Source organism: Sminthopsis crassicaudata, chromosome 1, assembly GCF_048593235.1.
Source record: "Sminthopsis crassicaudata isolate SCR6 chromosome 1, ASM4859323v1, whole genome shotgun sequence".
Classification (NCBI taxonomy): Eukaryota; Metazoa; Chordata; class Mammalia; order Dasyuromorphia; family Dasyuridae; genus Sminthopsis; species Sminthopsis crassicaudata.
Genome location: NC_133617.1, coordinates 180074394 through 180082816, shown reverse-complemented (window position 1 = coordinate 180082816; position 8423 = coordinate 180074394).

The following is an 8423-nucleotide window of genomic DNA, read 5'->3' as shown; positions in this document are numbered from 1 at the left end:
AGAAGAAGAAGAAGAAGAAGAAGAAAAGAAAGGAACATGAGAGAGAAGGAGGGAGGAAGAAAGAAAACATTTTCTAAAACATTGCTTTGTATAGTGATTCAAACTTTGTAAAATACTTTACATACAATATTTCTGGGATGGGGAGAAAGGATTAAATGATTTATCCAAAGTCACACAACCAATAAGAGTCAAGTATCTGAGGTCAAATTTGAACTCATGTTCTCCTGACTCCAGAGCCAGACTCCACAGCAGGAGAAGAAAAAGAAAGAGGAGGAGGAGGAGGAGGAGGAGGAGGAGGAGGAGGAGGAGGAGGAGGAGGAGGAGGAGGAGGAGGAGGAGGAAGAAGAGGGGGAAGAGGAGGAGGAGGAGAACAACAATAAAAACAACAAAAAGGAGGAGAAAGAGGAGAAAAAGAATTGAGATTTATAACCAAGAATATCTTGCTCTAAAAAGCTAAGTTTAATCCTCCAGAGAAGAAATGGGCTTTTAATGGAATAGGAAACTTTCAAGAACTGAACAGAAACTTTGAAAATGCAAACACAGGACTCTAGAGAAACCTAAAAAGGTAAATGTACTCAAGCCATTGGAAGGAATTATATGATGATTCAGTGCAAATATTTTAATATGGTGAAAAGAAACAGTTTCTCCTTAGAACCTTAATGCTTTTTGGAAGGTGCTACTGATAAAGAGTTAAACCAGAAAAGCCAGAGGTCTTGGGTTAGATTGGTTCTATTCTAGGAGTTTGAAGAAGGGAAATAAAAGAGAAAACTATAGCAACAATAGTAATGATGATAATGGTAGCTAACCTTTATATTATACTTAACATGTGCAAGGTATTGTGCTAAATATTTTGTAATTACCATCCTGACAACAAGCCCTATTATTATCTATTTTACTGATCAGGGTCTGAGGAGTCACCCTGTTAGTAAATGTCTGAGGTCAAATTTGAATTCTGGCATTCCTGATGAAGTCCATTACTCTTCAATGAGCCACTTAGTTGCCTCAAAGGGAACTAGCTATTTCTCATAACTGGGGTGCATGAAAAAATAGCATACAATCTTGAAGCAAAAGATGAGAGAAGTAGGCATCAAATGAATCCCCTTAGTTTCTAGTTCTTTACTTTTCTTTTTGGATCCTTTTAACTCCTCCTTTGGGATCAGGAAGTTTATATTTTGATCATATGAAAGACTATCATATCTGCATTCAGAGAAAAAACTGATATAGAAGCATGTATAGAAGAATTTTACATATATGTCTATTTGTGTACAATGCAATCAACTCTAGAGTGGAAATGAAAAGGGAAAAAAAAGAAAAAATGAAATTTACATGATAACTTTATTATATATTTAAAAGGAATCACAAGTTGTACATAACAAATTTGCAGTTTCATGTGCAATTACCTTAATTTTTTTTTACTGTCATGGAAATGCTTGCTTTAGTCCATAAATTAAAAATAAATAATTTTTTAAAAATGTCTATAATAAATTTAAACCATTACTTTCAAAACTCCACCATGGACTAATAAAACATCTTTGTCTCAAACCCCTCTATCATACCATCAATGTAGTTTTGAGACAGAGCCTGAGAATCAGAGAAAGAGAGATTGGAGTGGATACAAGAAGGTGCAGTAAGATTTTAGTTTGCTTATAGGTTTTAAAAAAGTTAAGATCTTTTCTATGTAAAACTCCAAGTAATGGGAAAAAAATAGCTCAGATTAGTAATTGAGAAAAATAGTACTCTGCTTTTCAGGGAACTAGAGCACATCAAACCTAGACCATTTGGATAATTTGGGGGGTACAGAGTTGACCAGCATTAAGATCTGAACAGGTTAATTTTTTTTTGTCTTCTCTAGCAGCAGTTTTGCAAGGAGACAGCTGGAGGTTTGACAGTATCATTTTAGAAAATTCCTCTGAGGTATTTGCAGAAGGAAAGAATGAGACTCCAAAGTCACAATTTTCTGAGAAGTGGGTGGTAAGAAATAGTTGGCAAATTCTGGAAGATGATCAAGAAGTTAGTATCTGGGGATGTTTGTTACATATAAGATATTAACAGAGCTATTTTCTTTGTTTCTCAGCTACATTTATATGCAAATGGAGCAACTTTACCAGTGTCCCACTTGAACATGAAGGGCAATGAAAAAACAAATTTGTATTCATACAAGCACATTTATTATATGCAGGAAAAAACTTTATTATTTTTAATGATAGAAATTATAGGCCAGAGAGGGGATCATGTACAATTGACTAAGATTTGAATTCAGAGGGTCAACAGGCTTAATAGAACTGAGTGAAAATTAATAACCTACTAAAGATCACCAGAAAATATAGTCAGATTTTGGGGATTTTTAGTCTTTCTGAAACAACTAACTTGGTCACAAGCACAAACTCAGACTTATTGATACACTTCTAAGAATAATGGAGAATACTTGAGAAAATTTATTTTGAATCAGTGGAAGATATAGGATGAGTCAGAGATTACAGGAAGGCAGTAATGAAAATCTAAAACAGAGAAATTAATTACCCACAAGAAATGTATTCCAACAAAGTTCAACAGAATTCTCACTAGTAAATTCAAAACACTGTATTAATACTGAAAGGGATTTTTAAAAAAAGGAAATCTTGAGAAGGCACCCCTCTAAGTAAAGATAGATGAGCATATGATAATAGCAGGTGACATTTACATAACTTACTTCCCTAAGGATGGCTAAGCCTTTATTACATTATCTCATTTATTCCTTATTTAACCCAAAAGATCTCCTGAGGTGCTTGGAGGTGAAAGACAATGGCTATAGAATAGTTAATATGTACTACCACACTTACATAACTATTGAGAAATTGTGTTGAATTGCTTTCTACTCTCCTTGTCTTTTAAAAATCTTGTAAAAAAAATTACATACTGAGCAGGAGGAATAGTTTATCGGTGTTACATTTGGCGTGCTTGACCTGAAGTCAGAAAAACATGAATATTGAATCCTCCCTTCCATCATTTCCTAGATATGTAATTCTAGGTAAATTATTTAATCCCTCCTTGTATTTAGTTTTCTCATCTGTAAAATGGGAATAACATTGATCACAGGGTTATTGTGAAAATCAAATTAGATAACACATTTAAGATTTTACAAATCTTAAAATACTATATAAATACAAATATATGTATATGTATATATTATATAACAGATATTGTAATGCTGGAGAAACTTGAGGAAAGGTAAAGATTAGAGAGTATTTAATATTTTATTTGAAAGGGAGAGATTTACTGGGACCAAATGGATCCATGGTTTGGTCCCAGAGCTTGATGAGACTATAGCCTCCAAGAATCCAACAAACAAAGTGAGTTCTCAAAGACATATATATATATGGCTCACATACAGGGGGTAGACTGAGGCAGGGGTGGAATCAGGGTGCTAAGAGTGGGAATGGGACTCTGACAGGGTGAGGGAGGCACTAGAGATGGGGATGACATAATGAGGGGAAGACACCCCGGAGATGGGGAGAGGCATCTTGATAAGAGAGTATCTGATATTCAGATACATTGGGATGGGGAGAGGCATTTGATATTCTAAAATATAAGATCTTTTGTCCTTATCAAATATTCTGATGATTAAGAGGGAGGAGTAGTTTTGCAGGATTGAGCAGAACAATTAGAAACTGAGTCAGGACAATAAAAGAGAACTGTGGCATAATCTAATACATATATATTAATATGTAATAATACATTATTATTACTTAGAAATGAAATTGATGTTATGATAAAATTAAATAACATATGTATACATGCATATGCTTTTATATTTTATAAATGTTTCATTTTTATATTTTATTTTTATTTTAAAATATTAAATATTTCATTTGATCCTTATAATCTCTATTTTACAGATGAGGAAATTAGGGCAAACAGAGTTAAGTAATTTGTACAGGGTCATATAGCTAGTAAATATCTAAAGCCATATTTGAACTTGTCTATTCTGACTTCAGATATGGTATTTTATTTGTTGCTCCATCTAAGTCCTTGCTAGCTAATTCATGTCTAGCAAGCCTTTGAATCTCACTAGACTTCAGTTTACTCATCTATAAAAATGAGTAGTGCTGGGCTTTCCAAACTGATTTTCCCTTGATAGTTAAATGCCTTTTTCTTGGTACTTCTGTAAAATAAGCACATTAGAAGGGAGGGAGGAAGGGAGGGAAGAAGGGAGGAAGAGAGGAAGAAAGGGAGGGAAGGAGAAAGGAATGAAAGGAGAGAGGGAGAAAGGGAGGGCGAAAGAGGAGGGAGGAAGGAGGGAGGGAGGAGGAAAGGGAAGGAGGCAAGAAGGGAGGGAAGAAAAAGGGAAGGGAGGAAGGAAAAAAGGGAAGGAGGGAAGGAAGGAGAGAAAGGAAAGCATCCTCTTTTCTCACCTCAACCTCTTAGGAACCTTAGCTTCTTTCAATCTCTCTGGTCAGTTTGATTTTTTAATTTATCATACTTTGAAGATATATATTCCAGAACAGATTTTATCTATGTATCTAAACAAACATATCATAAAGCAAGGGAAAGACGGTAAGATGTTTTAGGCTGGGTCTCCCAGGGTTTGGCATCTTGGTAGTATTACTGTGATCAAGAATATGTTTTCTCATTTCTAGCTATCTTTATATTCAGCTCTTTCAAGAGTAAACAGTTTTCATATAAATGGCTCATATACTATTGATTCATAAACTAGAATCCCATCTAGAAATTTACAATGTGGCAAAGTCCTGCTACAGATATTGAAATACTCCTAACAGCTAGTTAGTATCTTCCCAGTATCAATATGCTAGAAAATCAAATAAAATAGAAGGATGTTTGGTGATGAAAGAAATTATTAGTTTCTTATTATGGTACCAACTAATTATTAAATTAGGATTGACTGGATTTTTTTTCCCCTTATTCACGGACCAGTCCTTGTAAATTAGTCAACCAGTCTTTGAGAGACATGATTGATAGAGGAGAATGCTCTAATCCTTGGGGAATATGCTCCATAATACTGGATAGGACCCCACTCATGTAGATCTTTGAATTCTTGCCCTTAGGAAATAAGCCTATGTCCTTGTACCACCTCCTCATTAAAATGTTCACCTATCATGATTTTTTACTTTTTAGGATCTCTCCCTTTTCTGAAAGTATATCAAGACTTTGCCATGATTTTGTCTTTGGATACTGAGAGAAGGTATGCACCATAAATTTATTATTGTTAGTCTAATTAATAGATTATAATTACTCAGTATTTCTCAGTAATAGTTAATATGGAAACACATCAAGGAAGCAAAATATTATTTTCATGGAAGTGTATGTATGTTGTATGGTGAGAATTTTTATTACCTTAAGATGGTAGGAATAAGTTTGTCAGTTTACTATAAATTGACATTGTATTGTTTTAAGTCTAAATTTTGTTTTTGAGTTATTTTGAGTAAGTTGTTTTTCAATAAGATAAACACTTGGTGGGGTATGGTATAGTAAACAATATGTGTGTGGTCTTAAGTGATAAGCATATATCTAACCTCTGACATAAAATAAAAATAAAAATAGAAAAATAATGTAACAACTTTATCAGTAATATTATATAATAAATTACTAAATTATGTGGTCAACAAATTAGAGACATTCATATTTAAACTTTAAGAAACTCACTTGAAGCTTTAGCCATAGGCCGGCTTCTAGATTGTGACTGGGACCAGCTCCTACACACCTTGCACTTAAGAGTCCGTATTCATATGAGGACAGTGCCAACTTGCTAAAAGACCCTTCACAGGGGGAGATAAATGGCTTCCAGCTGACAAAGAAGCCCATTAAATAGAAGGCCAAGGCTTGTATTGTTTTCATGTATTGCTTCATAAAGCTGGATGATATGCATTGAAAACTATAAATTTAATTAGTGTTGCTGATTCACTTGTTAGCATATGTAATGGTAAATTAATTATAAGATTTCAGGGTGCATTACATGCTGCTAACATGAAATTAACCCAGTAGGGAATGCTCAAAGACTAGTCTCAACTCAGGAGCCAGGTTCTTTCCCTTCTTTTTACTCTGACTTAATTTGATCCTTACTGCCTGGTGCCCCTGGGCCACAGGAGTCATGTATCTTGCCTATTATTACCATTAGTCCCTCTCTTGAAGACTGAACATGATTATTTCCTTTCTTCCCTTTAGTGTAACAATTGAAACATTGGATTATTAAATGATTGAGGAAATGAAAGAAACTTGAAGAATTAAGAGTTGGGGAACAGAGCATTATTTCATTGGTTTTATATCTGTAGCATCTAGCATAATAGTGTCAGCACATAACAGGTGGTAAATAAATGCTTATTGATATGTCTATGCTGATAGACACTTGATACACATTTCTGATATTGTTTAGCTTAACTCCAGCTTTTAATTATAGTTTTAAACAGTCCACTGAATATTAAAGAGTGGTCTTTAGAAACAAGTATTTACTTTAAAATAAGTCCTTCTAAAAAGTTGAATTTTATTGATGGCTGAGTCTAACATAGAAATAAGCCCCAATCCCAAATTATTGCTAATGGCTACAGCAACTAAGAAACACCACAGTTGTCAAATTTTTATTGACAAATGGACCCATTAACATGCTCAAAGTGCACATTCTTCTAAATGGATGCATGTGTGTACTTTGGAATAAAATCCAATGTCAACTTTTTTGGAAATATATAGGCATACCTGCCATAATTTAGAGGACAACATATGGTCATAGAAAGATGGCTAAATGTGGAGTGAGAAGACTCAAATCTGAGATCAAATCTCCTGATACTTTAATAGATCTGTGACTAGGATCAAATTACTTACCTTCTCTGGGAATTCTCATCTGAAAAATAAGGGGTCAGGTGAGGCTCAAAAGATTAAATAGAAATAAGGAAGTTGGGCAGAATTGAGAGGGTTGGATGTAGGTGCTATCTGAAGACTCTCTCAGCTTTAATGTTGTATGAGATTGACAATTATCCTTAACAGTATGAGATTGACAATTATCCTTCATATCATTTTTATCTAACTGATCATCATTCGTGAAATTAAATTGAAAACTCAGACTGTAACTTAAAAAAGCATTTCAAAACAATAAATAAAACAACAACCACCACTACAAAGGTCAGGTATGCTTTCCTATAGTTTATTTTATAGCAGTGACTGGCTCCAGATTCTTTCCAGTATCCTTTTTGTAATAAATTTGGCCGCCTTTTCCAATTGTTCTCCATCACTTCTATGGTGAAACATTAATTTCTTAGTGTAGCTTTTTAAAGTCTTTCACAATGTGGTTTTGACCTATCTTTCTCCTTTATTTATTCCCCCTCCCACATTTTACAATCCAGCTAGTCTTCTCACACATACAGCATTTCTCTCTCATCTTCCTGCCTTTGCACTAAATAAATTTAGCACAAAGAATAAATATGGATAAGTAGAAGGTATTTAAATACACCATAGTTAGGGAAGGAAGACACTCACATTTAGAAGGATCAGAAAATGTTTCATGTAGAAAGTGTTGCTTGAGTTGACTTTTGAAGGAAGAGTGGAAATCTGAGGCAGAGGTGATAAAGGAATTCATTCCAGCTATGGAGGACAGCCAGCACAAAGATATGCAGATGGGAGATGGGGTAATGGTTATGACAAGGTTGTGCTGGAGCCAGCCAAACCAACTTAAGAGAATTGATTGTTAAATTTTCAGGGTGAGCATTTATACTTTAGAAATCAGTAAATGGTACAAATCAGGCTTTAATTTATGTTTTCTTGACTGTTTAGACTTAAGAAAATGATGGAGAAAATGTTAACAATGCAGATTAAACTTAAAAATGTGTCCAGCAAACTTTCCTCCCAGAGAGTCAAATGTTAAACATTTTTGCCAGCATACACTTGGTTGTGAAAAACAAAGAGATAGCCCATTTATCTGGATTGTAGAGTCTAGGAGAGTAAGCAAGGTACAGTGAGGCTCGAAAGATAGTTTGAGGACAGATAGTTTAGGGATTTAAAAGCTAAACATGAATTTGTATTTTATCATAAACACAACAGGGAAATAATTGAGATCATTGAATATTCAGAAGAATGAATTGGTAAGATATATACTTAAGGAAAATCACTTTCCATTATATTAATAACCAATTATTAAATTAGAATTCAGGTCTTGTTTTCTTGTTTCTTCATTGGAGCTCAGTTCTTGTGGAAGGTCAGCCTCTGAAGGACAGACATGAATGATTGAGATTAACTTTAATCCTCAGGGAAGCTATTTAGTCTTGGGCCAGACCCACTAAATTGGATAGGGAGGAGTGTAAATAGAATCAGTCTGGGCTAGTTTTTGTCCTAAGGAGAACAGCCCCTGTCCTTGTATCCCTTCCTGTCCTTGTATCCCTTCAATAGAATTCAGGAAGAAAACCAATCAGAGTAGTCTGGATAGAGATGGATTCTCTTGTCCT